The 17,734-nt window shown below is 57.0% G+C and overlaps 1 protein-coding gene across 14 annotated transcripts in view; it reads left to right on the forward strand.

The window, feature by feature from the left end:
* The first annotated feature begins 2,594 nt into the window (after positions 1 to 2,594).
* The window catches only part of TSPAN18 (tetraspanin 18), a 183,729-nt gene continuing 168,589 nt past the window's right edge, over positions 2,595 to 17,734 (forward strand). For 6 of the 14 annotated variants that reach the window (XR_013156955.1, XR_013156958.1, XR_013156957.1 and 3 more), the window contains exon 1: positions 3,877 to 4,013. The gene's annotated coding sequence lies outside the window, so the exon portion shown is untranslated. Of the gene's footprint in view, positions 2,714 to 3,876; positions 4,014 to 4,484; positions 4,551 to 17,734 lie in introns of those variants that run through there. The other 8 variants (XM_077114475.1, XM_077114476.1, XM_077114477.1 and 5 more) reach the window with 3 other exon arrangements.

A 17,734-nucleotide genomic window follows, 5' to 3' on the forward strand; every position in this document is an offset into this window, starting at 1 on the left:
CTCCCAGCTTTTTATTAGCTGTGGGACTTTGGGCAGATGTCTTAACCTCTCTGAGTTTTCCCTTCCTTATGGGGGCATTTCGGGGTTTAAGTGAGCTGGTGCTCTGTTTGGCATACTGTAAAACATTCTTCAAAGATTAGGAGTCGAAAGCACAGAGAGGCGAAGCTACTCACCCAAGTTCATACAGCTGGTGAATGAAGGAGCCAGGCTTTGAACCTGGATCTAACTTCACAACAAGAGCTTCCACCAAGCAAGCACTCCATACATGGGAGACATTATCACTGCTGTCTTTTTACTCTCAATTAAGAATGGAAGGAGCAGGATGAAGGGTCTGTGGACTGTTTATCCAGCAGGATCTTCCCTTGCTATTCCTGGGGAGCTGCTCTCTGGAAAGCCGAGCTGCAAGCCTCGGAGGGAGCTCTGACCCTGGGCCCCCCAGCAGAGGCATCTGGGCTCTGGCTCTTTTCCTGCGGAGGTGGGGGGAGGGGACGTGCACATCGTCCCTTCCTTTCCCAGCTCACAGGCCCCAGCATTCCTGGGGGGGAGGGGGACCTTGGCGGGCAGGCCCTCGGGCCTTGGCCTGAAAACACTGAGCGGCCGGCCTGCCCCGCCCGGGCCTGTGGGTAGCTTATTGGAGGGAGACAAAGAGGGAAAAGCAGGGGAGATCCCCAGGCCTGCAGGGTCAAGAACATGTCCTTCAACCCCCAGCTGGTTCGCTTGGGCTCACAGAGGATGTTTCTAGGATTTGTGAATTTATTTATATGAAAATCATCGCAAAGATAAACAAATTCAATCATACTCAGTTGTTCATCTAATGAACTGTCAGTTTTTGGAAATGATTGCAAATTACATATAAAAAGACAACCCGGAGGAAAAGAGACAGGGGAGCAATGATGAAACATCTACAGTGCAGATTGCTTAAGGAAAGCTGGGAGGTAGGGGCGCCTGCCTCCTGGGGAAGGTTCCGGCTGGGCAGGCGCCATCCAGCCAACCCACAGGCCGCACAGCTCCGTGCACCTTTACTGGGCACTTACTATGTGCAGCCACTGAGCCAAGGGCTTTTCACGCAAACCTCACAGCCCCCCAATGCAGGACGCTGTTCCACTCCCCATTTCAGAGGCGTCCACCGAGGCTCAGTGTCTCAGCGGGAGGAGACGGCCAGGCAGGGTCCAGCCCTCGAGGCACTCACAGTCTGACCAGCCGTGAAGTTACAGATGTCAGACGCGAGAGGTCACCTCTTCTAGTGCTCTCAAACTTTTTTTAAAGTGAAGGACATTTTTTCCTTGAAATTGGACGTGAGACACCATCGTACAAAACTGATGAAAAGGGAGCCAAGCTGGAAGGTCTCCTCCCTGCGCGGTCTGAAACCCACTGATCTCGCCCAAGTGTCTCATTTTACAGATGGGAGCACTGAGGCCGGAGGGAAGGGGTCTGCCCCAGGCTGGGGCGCTCTGCTCTTCCTCCTGGGTGAGAACACCCAGCAGACCGGCCCGCTGACGCATCCCTCGGCTGCCCAGTACAGGCAGGTGTGGGACCTTCAGGTGCTGGGGAAACAAACTCTAAGAGCACCTTCAAGAGAGGTGAATATTTTCAAAAGAACCATCCCTACTAGACCACCATCTGTAAAATGAGCTCGTTGGATCACAGTAAATCCTGCAGAAGGTTCCCTCTGGAGTGAGCAAATGGGGCTTCTAGAATTTTCTAGGTCAGGCCACTTCTGGATTCATGCCCGTCTAAACTCCAAGTGGTCAGTCAGCACTGGCCTTTCCGCCTCTTTCTCTCCCTGCTGCGGGCTGCTGACCCTCACCCATGGCCCACCCACAGCATTTTCTCCCTTCCCCAGCCTCCCATCCTTCACGAAACCCTTCTCAGTTTCCTGACGAGCCTCCTTCTTGGTTCCTCTCTTGTTTTCAGCAAAGAAGAGCCAAAGGGTCCCATGGGCCATCTGCCCAAGCCCTTGTTTTACAGGCAGAGACGCTGAGGCCAGAGAAGGGGACGACTTCCCCAGGGTCACCCAGGAGAGCAAAGCTGGACTCTCCTTTGTAACCTGAAGACCAGAACTGAAATCTTGGGGTCCCTAGCTTTTGACAAAAAGTGCTTTGTGCCTGATACTCTTAGAATCGTGTTTCCTCAAATGTGGGGCATCGGGGGTGCTCACAGAGATTTTCACTCACCCAGCGCTGGTTCTCCAGCACCCTGCAGGAGGAGAGGGGGTCCCTGTCCAGTCCTGTTTCCAGCCTCTGACCGGCAAAGCAAGGGCCCCGGGCGCTGCTGACGTCATTAGTCTCTCTAGCCCTTGGCCGGTGCCCCTACTCAGCAGCCAGTGGGGTCAGGGGCTCAGCCCCTTCCTCCCTCTAACAAGGGCAGCTGGTTAGAATTTAATAACTGTTTTATTTTCAATATATTTCTTTTTTATAGTTAACCTTCTATTTATAGTAATGTGATGCTGATTTTCCATTTATGGTAATGGTATAACATTTCTTTTTTAAAAACAATCACATTTAAATAAAAAACAAAACAAAAAAATAAAAAGCAAAAGCAGAAACAAAACAAGAGTTGATTTAAAGGAAGCTATTAGGCAGACGCCCCTGTCTGCAGCACAGAGAGGGCACAATTCCCGCTGGGGCCGAGAATGGCTGAGCCCCGGGGCGTCTGACAGGGACTGGAGCCGCCGCCTGTCCAGCTGTCCGGCCAGTCCTCTCTCATCTCCCAGGTGCTCTCTTCCCCTGAGGCCCCTTCCTCCTCTCCCCCTCCTCTCCCTCGGTCCACCCGCCCCCTGTCTCTTGCCTCCACCTCCCAAGCCCGTTCGTCCTTGCCCTGGATCTGTGCTTTGTGCTTGTTTTTCACTTTAAATTTCTGTGGCGCCCTGCAGCCGGCGCTCATGCAGGCAGCCTCCCCCGGCAGCATGCCGCGGCCCCGGTTGTGGGGTGTCTCAGCGCGGTGCCAGCCTCTTTCCCCGGGTCCTGGTCCCGGAGCTAACGGGGTGAAGTGGAGCCTGAAGCCCCTTCGAGTCTTCCTGGCCCCTCATCTCACAGAAATTCCACATCAGAGATTTTCTCCCGGTGGGTTTAAGCACTGCTCGCTCTGGGTCCATTTCTGCAGCTTCCATCCCAGGCTTTTCCCCCCAGCCCAGCCGACTCTCCTTTATGCCTCCTCGGCTCACCTGGAGATTCAGTGACATGCAGGAAAGGCCCAGACAACCCCAAGGTCCTTAGAGGGCCTCTCCTTTTCCTGGACAAGGAAAGGCAGTGGCTTCCTGCCCCTGGGCACACTCCTGAGGTCTGGGACTGCCAACAGACATAACATCCATAGCCAGGAAGGAGGGGGCTCCCCTCCTGGGTGCCACTCACACTGCGCAGATTACCTGGGCCGGGTCCCCTTTCCCCACCCCCACCCCCGCCTGGGAGCTGCTGCAGGCTGGAGGGTCCCGGGCGCAGGGGCGGGGTGCCGAGTTTCAGGTCTGGCACTGAATGGCTAGAGGAGTGGGCAGGAGCCCCTGTCCCCCGGGCAGCCACCAAGCTCCTTGGCTCGGTTGTCAGCTGGGATCTGCGCTCCCGATCCTTCTGGGGCAGGGCTGGCGGCTCGAACAAACCCGCTCAGAGGCTGCGGGTCTCAGCAAAGGCCCCTGGGGAGGGGAGCGGGGCGTGAAGGGATAAGGGCTCCCTCCTCCCTCCCTAGGAACCCCAGCCCTGAGGTGGGAGACCCAGGCCCGGCCGTGCGCAGCGGGCCGTTTGCTCCGGGCCCGGGGTCAGGCCCCCCCGCTGCAGCCCGGGCGGCGGCCCCGGCGATCTGCGGAACGCAGCCCCGGGAGGCGAGTCCCCCAGGCTTTCAACAGCTCCTCCCGGCCTGGGAGCGGAAGTCGGGGCGGGGGGCGGGATCTGGGCGAACCTCCCGCGCCCCCGGCCCTGCCTTCGGGTCAAGGGGGGCAGCGTGGAAGTTTCACTGGAATCGACCCTCCGAGCGTGGCGCGCCCCTCTCCCCACCCCGGCCAGGGGGGCCCGGATTCAGACGAAGTGAGGCCCTGGGCGAGGCGGGGAGGCGGCGGGGGGCCACGAGGGGGGGAGGGTGGACCCCGGGACCCCTCCCGCCCCACCGGAGCGAGCCCGGGATCCCGGGCCCCAGGAGGAGACCGAGGCCGGGAGGGCGGCGGCAGGCGCGGCGGCGGCGGCGGCGGCGACTGGAGGGGGAGGTTTGGGGGGCGGGGAGCGCGGAGGGGGAGGGACGGCGCGGCGGCGGGGAGGGGGGCGCGCGGGCGGCTGCAGCTGCTGCCGGCGTCTCGGGGGCTCCAGGCTGCGCGGCGGACTCAGCGCCGAGCCTTCCACAGCCGCGCCGCGCGAGGCCGCCCGAGCCCCGGCCCCGGAGCCCCGGCCCCGAGCCGCGAGCGCCGCCGCCGCCGCCCCGCGCCGGCCGTCCCCGGACCCGCCGCCGCCGCCGCCGGGAAGGCAGCCGGCGCGGACCGAGTTGCCAGCGCGCCTCTGCGCCCCGGAAAGTTTCCCCCGCGGCCGCCGGCGGGAGTTGGCGCGGGGTCGCGCGGCCGCCGCCGCCGGAAGGTAAGGGGGCTCCGCACCTCCGTGCCGGCCGTGCCCTCCGGGCGCCTCGCCGCTGCGCCCCCGGGGGCTTGGGGACCCGCCGCGCTCCCTCCCCGGGAGACTGCCGGACTAAGTGGGGGTGGGGTGGGGCAGCGGGGCTGGGGGCGTCCCAGGACGGTCCCGGTGAAGCCCAGGGACCAAGTTCTACGCAACTAGCATGGGGGTTGGGGCGGGGAGGGGAGACGTGCCCGCCCGAATCCCTGCCCCGAGTCCGCCGTGGGAAAGGGCCTTCGCCCAGCACAGGTGCAAGCGCCAGCGGCACGGAGCGCCGGTGGGTGGGTGGGTGGGGGTGGGGGCCTTTCAGGGGAATGGTGTCGGGGGTGGCAGGTGTGGTTTCAGGGTTCGGGGTCTCGGTGAGGACTGCGCGCAGAGTGTGGGGTGTGCGTGACACTGCCTGTCGGGAAGCAGGTAGGCGCCAGCGGGCGGGCTTGGGGACGGGGGGCCCGAGCAGGAGGATAGCTGAGCCCGGCTGGGGCGCTGGGGGCGGCCGCCTTCGGGCCCCGCGCAGCTGGGCGGGTAGCGTCGCCACGCTGTCCTCCGGGGCCTCCCTTACTCCCTGTAAGGTGTGCGCAGTTCGGGGGAGCGGCGGTTCCGTGGAGTGCCGTGTGGATCCGCAGCCCGGGCTTGTCCGGATTTAGGGGGTCTGGTGGGGCGCGCTCGGAGGTCGCCGACGGGGTGGGCTCGCGCGGGCGCGGGGCTCTGGGGGTGCGAGCTGAGCCGGCTCCCGCCAGGGGGCGCCCTTTCCCGGCCCTTTCCCTCCCAGGAAGGCGAGTCCTGATCCGATGAGTTAAATGCACCGAAAACCAGGGTAGACAGACAAGAGACCCAACAAAACACGTGGGTCCACCGGGAAGGGGGCCCCACCAGCCGGGCTGTGAGGCTGGGGTGTCCCAGTTATGACTGCGCAGTGTTGGGATGGCTGGTTGTCCCGAAGTCGGTACTCTAGGGGTGGGTGGTGGGGTAAAAATTCACCCCTAGAAAAACAACAAATAAACTTTACTCTGACAGCCAGTGGGTGTGGGGAAGGCGGGAGGGAGAGCTAACTTGTTGAGGTTTCTGGGGGTTGATGAGAAGTGGATCCTTTTTGTAAAAGTTGCACCCATGTTCCTTGGATCTGGCTAAATGCTTATTGGGGTGGGCAGGATGGGTGCCCCGGGTGTACCCCTCTCCATCCCGTCTCTGGGTACCAGTGAGCTTAGGCATAGAGTGGGGTGTTAGAACCTCTGAAAGCTTTAGCAGACCAGGCTGAAGTGTGACATTTCTCCGCAGTCAACAGCAGCCCCCCGTGCCAACCCCGGGTCGGGGTCCGCAGGCCCCATGCATTCCACCGTTGTTGGTGGCAGTCTGCCAGGGGGCCCCATTGTCTGGGCTCAGGACCCCGCGTGTCCAGCCTGGGTGTCCGTGCTCAGGCCTCAGGAAGCAAGACTGCTGCTGGCATTCGTGAAGTCTTCCGTCGTCTCTGTCATGTGGGGCAGTTTGACACTGAAGGGACACCGGAGAGATTGCTGCCTTATCTTTCTCTCAAATCCCCTCTCTCCCTTCTCTCCATATCCCAAATGAGTACAAATGAGCACATCAAAGAGCGCGCAGGGGCCACGCTGCGACTGGAGAAAGTTTCCAACTTCCTCTTACCTAAAGAATGTGTGTTCCTTGGACAGCCCCCCCCCCCCCCCCCGATCCCTCCCACTTCTTGATGGGCGGTCCCCAAAAGAGGGGTGAGGCTCTTGCGGTAGGGGTTAGCTGCCAAATGTTGGGTGCTACCAGAATGCTCTAGGATGAAGTTGCCATACGAAAGCTCAGCTTTAGTTTTATGTTGAATAGAAAATGAGGTGGAGAGAGGAGAAAGAGTAAAGGGTGGAGAAAACCCACTGTTTCTGGAAGAGTCTTGAAGACGTTGCATGGGCCGGAAAACAAAAAGACTGCTTTGTTTGGTTTCGAATGACTCGGTGACCAGCCCTGCTCTGGGAACTTCTGTATGTGCATGGAAACATCCAGAAGGCTGGCAGCTCCTGTGTCCGCTGCTCCTGTCTGCCCCCCACCCTGCACCCCACACCCCACCACCGCCAAAGAGAAGAGGGCTTTGCAATCTCTGGGGGCTTCTAATGCCAGCGTTTGAGCTTAGCATGGCCTGTGTGGACACAGACTTCTCCAAGCAAACTCTGAGGTCCCTCATTCAGCAAATTTCAAGTCTTGGTCACTCTGTCTCCTTGTGCCTCCGCCCTGTCCCCCACCCCCAGATCTCTTGAAACGGGCAGCCCTTAGGATGTTGCTGCAGTGGCAGAATATACACAAAAGCTCAGGACACTCTCCAGAAGCAGCAGTTCGTCTGCAGTCAGGGTTGGGACGCCTGGGCTTGGCTCCAGGAAGGGATTCTCCCCCTAGGAACATTTCATTCAGCCTGGAACTAGCTCCCTAAGTTAGAGAATAAGGCCTTAATGGTCTTGGAGGATGGGTGGGCGGCAGGGTGCCAGGCAGTGACAGTGCTGGGGGTTCCAGGGCAGGGATTTCAACAGGACTTTGTGGGAAGAGCCAGGAACGGGGAGACAGCAGATCTGAAATCCACATCTTCAGGACCACCAGAATAGCCTTGGGTGGGCCGCCTCCCTCTCCCACCTGCTCCCACAGCATGTGAAGTGAGCGTGTTGGTCCTGGAGATGTGGAGGGACCTTTCAGCTGAAAGTCAGGACAGTCTAAGCTTCCAAGGTGCGGCACAGCCCTGCTGCCCCCCCCCCCCCCCACCGTGGAGGGCACCCGTCCAGGCTGCCTCGCCTCGCCCCTCCACTCCCCTACAATGAAAACTGCTGTGAGTCTACTGGTGCATTATGAAAGCCATGGCTGGCATCCTTCCTCAGGCTGTCTTTTGGTGGGGACCAGATGCACAGTGGCTTTGGGTAGAGAGGGTGACATTGGGGGCCATTCCTGCTGGGAGCCCCACATACGTCTGCACACTCCACGGTGCCTGTCTTACACTGATCCCACGCCCTCCCCTTCCCTGGGAAGAGTCAAAGTCAGTGAGCGGGTTGCATGTTTTAGGGACACCACCCCCTGTTCCAGAGGGCTGCTCTTTTGGCTGCTCATCAGCCATTGAGAAGGAAAATCAGGAGCATTTGTTTGTGCTCAGCTGGGCTGCAGCGCCGGCAGGGGGCTGTGGAAATGGGCACTCTGGTACCCGGAGCAGATGCCACCCAAGGATGGGCGTTTCTGCCACCTGATGCCATCGTGCGAACCACCAGCCTGGGCTTCTGCTGCCGCATCCGAGCTCAGATCCGGGGGGAGGCTGGGGCAGGGGGAGATTCTGACACACTCTGAAAAGAGAGGAAGAGCGAGATGACGGGCCACGGGGCATGCAGCTGACGGAGCAGGCCTCTCATCTTGGCACATTATTTTAAGAGCCAGCCCTTGCTCCTTGTCTCTAGCCCAAGATTGCTGGTTCAGTTGGTGAATTAAGCAACTTGGAGAGGAGCAAAAACTTGTTCACTGGTTGTGTGCATTGCATATGTGTGTGTGTGCGCGCTGTGTGTGTCTGTTGTGTGTGTGTGTGTGTGCATGCACTGTGAGGTAGCTGCAGGGGGTGAACAGGTCACTGAAATAGGAGTTAGGACACTTGTGTCCTAGCCTTGGTTCTGTTAAAATGGAGCTGAACCTGAGTGAGTCACTGACCCCCTCTGAGCCTCAGTTTCCCTGTTCTTTTGAGATTGAGCTGCATGGTGGTAAGGCTGCAAACATTGGCTTTATCCTACTTATCAGTTGAATGACCTTAGGCCGGTCATCCACTGGTGCCTCAGTTTCTTGGTGGGTAAAACGGGACTAATAAATAACACCTCGCCAAGTTATTATAAATTATCAATGAGATAAAACCTATAAAACACTTAGCACTGTGCCCTGGCACATAGTAGGTCATCAACAAATGTTAACTTTAACTGCCATTATTATCATTATGACTATTATTGTGAAATGGGAGAGATCAGCTTTAACCTTAGAACATGGTGTGTGCATGTGCGCACACACGCGTGTGTGTGAGAATCTGCCTTTGGGGTGGGAAGACAGATGAGGGTGCATAAAAAGTTGCTTTCTGTTTTTTTCTGCCCTTCCCTGCTTCATTGAGCGAGTCCTCCCGGGTTAAAGTCTTGTGACTGCTGCCATGGTGGCCGCTTCCCCGTGGCAGGACGCCCGATTTGACATCGCTGAAAACGTCCTGGTTCCTGGCACTTGAGGGAGGATGTTTCATAGGCTGGCGTTGCCCACCCTCTCCCTCCCACCCTTTGTTTCCCGCACGTAAGCAGAGTCGGAAGACCACGCGTGCAGGTGATGGCTTGCGGCTGCTCAACACCTCCCGGTTCACCCAGGTGAAGGCCGTCTTTCCAGAAGGCACCTTTGGCCGTAGACTAGGTGGCACGGCTCCTCTGTTGCGTTGCCTTCCATCTGCCTGGCCCGGCTTCCTCTTTGGGGCTCTGCCTCCTGGTCTGTTGCAGGGACGTGGGCTGGACTAGGTCTGTGGTCTCAGGTTTTGGGCTTTAGCACTGGCCCTGTCAGGGTGGCGTCCTCCAGCTGCTCGGCCAGGCTGTTCCTCCGCTTCATCCCTTTCCAGCAAGGCCGTGAATGACCCCAAGGACGGCCATCACGGTGGCCGGCATCTAAGAAGTGCTTGTGGGCAACAGCCAGACAGCCCTTCATTTTCACCTCCACCCACACGGTCGGTTCAGGTATTACCCACATTTATAGATTAGAAAGTAAGGCTCAGAAGAGTATAGAGTAAGTAGTGGGGCTGGGCTCACTCCCAGTCCTGGGCTCTAAATCACGATGCGCTATCTCCTCTTATCTGTTCTCTTGCATCAGACGTCCTGTGACCCTCACGGTCCCAGGAAAGATAACCCTGAGTTTTATCAGACTCCCGCCTTCCCACTTTTGATCATCGTCCAGGCTCTGGGTGCCTTTGAGAGCCCCTCTTCTCCTCTGCATCGCTTACTCAGCCATCCTTGGGACAGTGGCGGGGCCGGGGGGGGGTGGGGGTGGCGCTAAGAGTCTTTTTGGCATGGCTGCACGCAGGAAAGGAATGATTTCATGAAGTGACAAAAAGCTGTAATGGAAAGAGGATGCATGTGGGAGTCCCAGATCTGAATTGGAAGGGAAATTGAAGGCAAAGAGCAAGGGGGAAAGAGCAGGCTACCTCGTAACTGCTTAACTCACTCAACTGGACGTGCCACATGCCCCTTCAGCCCCTGTCCACTGTGCAGAGCTTGTCGCATCGGCCCAAAGCAGTGGCCGGGGAGGCTGGAGTGTGTGAAGTGGGGCTGGGGACGTGTGAGCTCTGGCTTTCTGCATCTGTATTTACCTAGTAGAGCACTTTGAGGATTGACTGAGATGATGCATTTGAAGCTCCTAGCACGGACCTGGGATGTTGCTGGTCCTTCACACATGGGGGCTTCCTTTCCCGGATAGTCCATGACATGTATTGCTCTGTACAGAGTGCAGACTCTGTGTATGGAAATGACTCCGTGTGAGCCCCCTGGGCACCTGAGGCAGACTAGGTGGATGGGAAGCTCCAGCCGCTGGCCGTCGGTGCACGGTTGGTGAGTGAGCTCCCGCGAGTTTACTGCATGAGAACTGTTTCCAGAATTCATTCCAGCATCTTCCAGGACCTCTCTCTGTCCCCGTCTCCTGCCCCCACCCCCTCGTGGTGTGGAGCTCCTGTGTTCCTCCTATGTGCGCATTGCTGGGGAGGGGAGACTGTCTGGAAGCGGAAGGGGAGGGCGTGCGGTGGGAGAGGCCACAGCCTGACACGTCCTTGTGGTGAAAGCCCGAGGAAGCTGGGCCCCGCGTGCGCTGCTTGGAAACTGCTGTGCATTGAGCTTCGGGGTAGCTCCCCCCAAGTAACTCACAGGGCTACCTATGTTTGTCTTTTTTAAAAATATTTTTATTGATAAAATAACATACAAACAGTCTTAACACACATACAGTCCATACATACATGACACTGTGGCTCACAGTGTCATTACATAGTTGTGTATTCATCCCCAAAATCATTTTTTTTGAACGTTTGCATCACTCCAGAAAAAGAAATGAAAAAGAAAAAAGAAAACACTCATACATACCATACTCCTTACCCCTCCTTCTCATTGACCACTAGCATTTCCATCTACCCAATTTATTTTAACTTTGTCCCCCCGATTATTTGTTTATTTTTTACCCATCTGTCCATACCCTTGATAAAAGGAGACCCAAGGTTTTCACAGTCTCACAGTCACACAGTCACATTGTAAATGCTATATCATTGTACATACAATCATCTTCAAGAATCAAGGCTACTGGAACACAGCTCTACAGTTTCAGGTGCTTCCCTCCAGCCACCCCAATTACTTAAGAGTTCTTACCCCCCCCACGCAGCCCCCGCCTGCTCACCCTCCGCTTCCTTGTGGCATCGGGCAGGAAGGCAGAGGGAGCTTGATGAGCCTTCCAGCACCATTTTCCTGGGGACAGTAACACGGTCAGGCCTGGGTTCGAATCCAGGCTCCTGTACGGAGTGTGTAGTAGTCAAATGCGTGCTCGCCTCTCCTCTCTCCCTTGAGTAAGAAGTAGAGCTGCCTTTGGGGAGGGAAGAGCATCTGGGGAGAGGTTAGGTGCCGCTGGCCCCCCCACCCCCAACTCCCACCTCTTGGAGCCTCCGGGCTGGGCCCTCCCGTTAAAACAGATAAGGGTCCCACTGGAAATGGGAGCAGAACTCGGAGCCCAGGCTCTTGGACTTCTGCCCACCTTTTCATGTCGCATTACCACTTGGCAGGGGGTCTGCTGAGCGAGGCCCCACCCGCCCGCCCGCCTCGCCGCCTCCGCCTGGGTCACATTGCCGCGTGCTGGCCAAGTGCGGCCGAGCCCGGGGGAGCGGCCCCCGCCACCTGGTCCCGACATTTAACACTCCTGCCAGCTCTGCAGGCCCCGCGGGCACCAGCCGCGCCCTGAGCCCACGGGGGACGAGGCCTCTCTCCAACCAAACAGAGCCACGCGGGAAAGATGTGGCGGAAGGAACTGCCCTCCTCGCAGCCCCCCACGGAGGACACTCGGAGCAGAGGGGCCTTTGGCAAGGGAAGGACTCTCCCCAAGTGAGTGTGAAGTGACTGACCCACGCCCTATCTGTGCACGGTGGACACTTGTCCCGGTGGCATTGAAGAGAATGGCCTGCCGGGAAAGTTGCCTCCAAGACATAAGTGAGACAAGTGGACTTCCCTGGAGAAACCCTGGACAGGCACGGCCGGCCCAGGGATGCCTGTGAATTGGGCCTCTTGGGGTCCCTCAAACATGCCTCACTCACCCCGACCCCAGATCTCGGCTTCTGCGCCCCTCCCACGGAGCCCAGGTGGGGGCTTCAGCGCTCCTTGGCAAGAACGATTCATTCCATCCTCAGCAGCCCCGCCAGGTGGGCTCCAGCCTCTTACCACCCAGAAACCGAGGCGGAGCGGGGAGGCATTTGCCGATACAGACTATAAGGACTCCGTGAGTTAACCTCACCTCTCCATTTTCCTATCGCTAAGGTGGGGTTTGCACTGCCTCCTGGTCACCAGCCTCAAAGGAGGGAAATGCCTGCAGCAGAATGCACTTTTTGCCAGCTAAGCATCGCCACATGCTGTTACGCCCCTTTGCTCCCTCCCAGCGGCCGGGAAGGGTCTGGGGGTTTCGGCGACCTCAAGGAAGAAACACGAAGATGGAGAGCAAACGTTTCCTAGAAGCATTGACATGAAATGATGCAATGAGAGGCCGGGAAGGGGTCTGCGTCCTTACCCCTGGTCCGTGCGGGGCTGCCAGCCTGCCCCATCCCGCCTCGGCTGAGACTGCCTGGCTGGGAAGAATCGTTCTTACCTGAAATGGATCCTGGCCTCAGCCTCTGCACGGACACGGCTGGCCCCTGGCAGGTCCGGCTCTTCTCCCCAGGGGCAGCCCCGGGGGTCTCGCAGCTGGAGGGAGCCTTGTAGGGTTTAGCTACGATTCTCAGCTCCAGCCACGAGGGTTTGGGTCTCAGCGAAGTGGATAGAAGGTTCAGATCTGCAGCCGCGCCCCCAGGCAGAGAGAGCAGAGGAGGCAGCAGGCCCTTGGGAGTTAGGAGCACGGCTTCTGAGAGCTTGGGTTCAAATCCCATTCAGCCACTTACGCCCTGCGTGGCCTTTAACAAATTACTTAACTGCCCTGGACCTCTGTGTTCTTTCGCAGGGTTTTGGGAGGACGAAAGGAGGTTCAAATGCATAAGCGTATCTGTTAGCATGGGCTGTGGTACATCAAAAGTATTCAATGAATGTTACAATTATTGTAATTATTTTATTTATTGTTCACCAAAAGGATGAGGGCAGAGACCTGTTTTGTTCTCCATGAAACACCCAAGGTGAAGCTAAGTGCCTGGGGTAGAATAGATATTCAGCACGTACGTACGTGCTACATGAATGTATTTATTCTTAGTAATAGCTTCTTTGGGATCCTTGAATTCTGGTTCACATTTTCCCTTGCTTTGCACTGACTCCACCCACAAGCGCTCGTTGTGGGGGCGCTGGGAATGTGTCCAAACGGGGAGCCCTGCGGCTCCATGACAGCACCCGGGAAGGAGGGCTGGAGGAGTATCATCACCACAGGGAACAGAATGCGTGCAGGCTCAGCGGGAACTTCCAGACTCAGCTTCAGGGCTTCTCCCCTGGCTTTTGGGCCAGCCACATGGCTCGGTCCCCACGGACACTTCCCAACATTTCCAACGCGCCAGGCAGAGACCTGGCCTTCTCCGGCATCGTTACCCGACCGGGAACTCGCTTTCGGGTCTGCGTACGCGCCAGTGGTTTAGAGGGACATCGTTCAGTGTGCAGCCCCATTAACCGTAACGCTTCTGTCATTCCCTGCTACCTTAGAAATAAAATTTGACTTTCAGAAGTTCAATTTACACACTTTGTTAGGGGAAACATCTGCTGGGTAACGCGATCATGTTTTACGCCACCTGGCTTAAAATCTTTCACCGGATTCTCAGCTGGGTTTGAAATGCTTTCAGGCGGCCTCTGCCCTCTCCGTGAACCAAGTGTGACTCCCTCTGCTCCAGCCCACCTGCCACCTTATTTCTGTCTCTTGCCCGCCACCCACCCGCACCAGGCTGCTGAATGCTGGACATATTCTTCCTTGCCCTGTGAAATGCTTTTTCCTGTCTCTGTAGTTCCCGAACTCCTCCTCATCGTCTGGATCCCTGTCCCTGCATCACTTCCTCCGGAAAGTCCTCCCTGACTCACAAATGAGCCCGGTTCCCCACTCCTCGACTCATTTCTATGGACCCCTTCTTAATGGTGTTTTGTCACAGTTGGGAGATTGTCTCTTTGTTTGATTAACGTGTATCTCCCCTACTCTAGAGTAAACCCAGGGGGCAGGGACCCTGCTGTCTTTTCTCATCCCTGTATCCCAGGGACCAGGCTGCTGTCAGGTCCTTCTCTTTCCCTCCCTCCATCTCCTCCTCTGCCAGTCAGGAATCTTCAGTAAGTTTGGGGATAATGATCACAGCTAACGCATGCTGGCTTTTGCTGTGTGACAGGCGTGACGTGTCTGATCGCGTCCAAGTGGACTGGCTCACGTGTGGCCTCTGGAGCCCCCTGTCTTGGTCCCAGCTTTCCCATGTACTAGCTCTACCACCTTGGGCAAATTATTCAACTTCTCTGGGCCTTGTTTACTTGACTATAAACTAGGACTAAACATAGTACCTGATTTACGGAGTCGTGAGGATTAAATGAATTAATTCACATCAAGCACAGTACCTGTAAGTACTTAAAGAGTACTAATATCGTTATTAATCTTAACAGCCCCTCTCCTTCAGGACTCTGATTATCCCAGTTTTGTGGCTGAGGAAACTGGGGCACAGAAAGGTTTAGTCACTTGCCCGGGATCACATAGCTGATCAGATGCAGTGTAGAAATGCAAACCCAGAGAGTCTGAACCCCGAGCGTACACGGCAGCCTTGGAAGGTCTGGTTCGCAGCTCCCCTCCTCGGTGGCACGCCAGGGTTCCCCCTGCTGGAGTAGGTCTGTTCTCCGGGCAGGAGGTGGCATGCAGGTGTCCATCAGGTGTTCGCTTCCTGCCAACCCTTTGCGCCTTGCTCACTGGCAGCTGTGGAGCCTGGAAGGGAGTCGGAACACACCTCCTGCACGGGTTGCAAGGAAGGCCCAGGCCCCACCGGTGGGGAAGAAGTGAGGGGTCTCAAGAAGTGATGCCACGGTTTGCTCCCTCTTCATAGGCTTTTGTTTTTCTTTATCCAGGTGGTATCTGTGGCTCTTTGAAAATAATTATGTTTTACTGGTGACAGACTTCAGAAAAAAGTAAACCAGAGTAAACATAGTAAGAGCCTATGCAGATAGGACAGAAGCAGACTCAGTGGACAGTAGCTCCGACTCTCCCTTAGTGCCCTGCCCCGCGACAGCCAGGGCTCCTGCTTCCCGCTGCCCTTCTTGTCCCTGTGCCCTGCGTGCACACGACTCTGCCCCTCGCTTCCCCCCTTGGTCTAGCTCAGCATATTCAGCTTGTTTTGGTTGGGTGTCTGCAGAAGCAGACCCGGGCAAGGGCTTGGGTGCGAGTAGTGTGCATATGAGGTTGGTCCAGGGGGCGGGGCGGGGAGCCGGGGCAGGGGAGGCCCACAATGAAAGGTGTGCTGGAGGGCGGCTCACGGGGTCCCCTGAGGACACGCAGAGCAGCCCTGATGGAGCTGGGGTGTCTGTCACTGGTGAGGATGGTTTGTGGGGGCATCAGGTGTGTCGCCTGCCGGATGGAAGGGGCTGAGCACTATCCTACAGCCGGGGGCTGCGAGACTAAAAGGATGCTTGAGGTGGGACCATCAGCGTGAGCAGGCCTGTCCCTGAAGCCACCGGGGGTCTCCAGGTGGGCCAGGAGCCGTGGAAGAGGGACCCTGCATGTGCCTCTACTTCCCTCCCCCTTTGAGGGGTGGATCCATCCATCACTGTAACTGCACCGTCTGGATGGCCCCAATGCCTGGCTTCCTGTCCATAGAGCGAAATGGTTTCTGCACACACAGCTTTCCTGGTGCCCCGTGAAGCTATGTGAGAGGCCAGCAGGGTCAGTGGCTCTTCTCTCTCTCTCGGTGGCCTGGCCTTCTCCAGACTCTGCCCACCCCCTGTCCCGTCCCCACTGGGGCTAGGTGGGTTCTGGGAACAAGCCACCGGGCCCCTCTTGGGGAGGCCAGAGGTCAAGGCGGAGGGCAGGTCCCCCCTCCCTCCAGTGGGAGATGTGGTGTCGGTTGGCAGATCAAAGGGCTCTTTGCTGTTTTATTTTCCTTTCCAGAGGCTTCTTGCTGGGCAGAGAGCGGCAGCGCCAAGACAAACAGCCGAGCTCTGTGCCTGCTTGTCCTGCGGGGGCGCAGAGCTGGCGGGAGTGAAGGGGCCCTAGTGCTGCTCAGGGACCAGGGCTGGGACCAGAGGTGGGTGCTTTCCCCGGGGGCGCCTCCCTCCTTCCCTCCCCTGAGTCCAGAGACCAGTGGAGACCCGGGGGCCGAGCTCGGAGCCTAGGAATGTGGTATTAGCATGGAACTAAGGGTGCTGTGGTGGGGAGACCCAGAGAGCTGGGCAGCTGGAACCAGCCTATGAATCACTCGGCCCCGCTGTTCCTCCACTGGAGTGATGGGGAGAGCACTGGACTGGGAGTCCAGAGAGTCAGAACCAGTCCTGGACTAGCCCTAACTCATTCTCGTTTCCCGTGTGGACTTCTGATTTCTCATCCACACGGTGGAGGCTGGTGTTCCCTGGAGAGGAGTGCTCAGGAAGCTGGCGCTGTTGTTGATGGAAGTGGGGGTGTAGTTTAAATAAATTAAGAGTGAAAGAGGAAAATCCATCGGCTAGCATTATTTTCAATAGCTGGGATGATATGCATAACATTTCCTCCCTTTCATTCGATAATTCTCCCTTCTCAAAGTAGTTTGAAGAAAGAAAGTGTCTGATGATTTGCCACACAATGAGCTCAAATAAAAATATTCTCTTTGAAAGCGGTTGCTATGTAATTGAATTTAAATAATGGGCAATTTTTGTTTCCCAGTAGCCCTACCACTCACAAAGGACTATTCAAACCTGTTTGAGAAGTTTGCGTGTGTGTTTGTGTGCATATGTAAAAATAAAATAAAAAGACCTCACTAATAGAATCTTTTGGCAAAGTAATAACTATGATAATAGCACAATGAAATAAGGTTGCATGTGTAAATTTGTGCAAGTCTGCTGGTGAGAAGTATAGCCATGCATTGCTATTGAGGGTGGGATTAAAATGAAACACCCTGCTGAGAGAAAGAGTTCCAGAGGCAGCTGTCCAGACTTTTAACTCACCAACCACATGGCCTTTGACAGGTTATTTATCCAGCACGAGCCTCAGCTTCCGCATCTGGGAAGAGGGTCAGGTGCCTTGCCTGGGGGCGACCTGCCACATTTGCTCAGGCTCCTTCCCTGTTCTCTCTGGAAGCACAGCAGGGCTTTCCCCTGTGTACTGTGTGACCTTATGCATTCTCTCCTTTGACGCTCACCATCTGATTGGGGTGAGGTCCCCCAGCCCCATTTCTCCATTTTACAGGGAGGCCTGACGCGTGAGGTCATGGAATTGCAGAAATCACCCAGCAGGTGGAAGAGGGAATGGGAAGCTGGAAGGATTTGTCTTCAGCATGATGAGGCCTGGCCCTTCCCCTGCCTGTGAGAGCTTACTGCAGCGGGCTCCTGGTGGTGGTTTCATAGCATTCCTTCTTTCATTGTGTGCCCTAGACTTTGGCTGAGGATTTGGGATGCTGGTGGTGCCTCTGGAGGGTGATTGCATCTCCACCAGCCCTGTGCACAATTTAGAATGAGACATTCGACTTTTCTCTTCCTCAAAGCCCCTGGGCCAAACCCACCACCAGGAAGCCTCTCCCTGGTCCCTGCCCCTGGCCGGACACTCACTCCCACCCTCTCGACTCCTGTGCTCCCCAGTCTAGGGCCCCCTCTTGTTCCTCCCCCTGAAACCCTCCGAGTTCATTAAGCAAAGTGTTTCAGCTCTTGGTCCCTCCTGGAGCCCCCTTAATGCTCAGGCCTGAAACTGTCTACACTCAGAGCGATGGAGATGGCTGGTCCCTCCTCCATACACACACTCCCTTTCCCCAGTCCCCTCCTCACAGCTCCTGC

Source organism: Tamandua tetradactyla, chromosome 8 (assembly GCF_023851605.1).
Source record: "Tamandua tetradactyla isolate mTamTet1 chromosome 8, mTamTet1.pri, whole genome shotgun sequence".
NCBI lineage: Eukaryota > Metazoa > Chordata > Mammalia > Pilosa > Myrmecophagidae > Tamandua > Tamandua tetradactyla.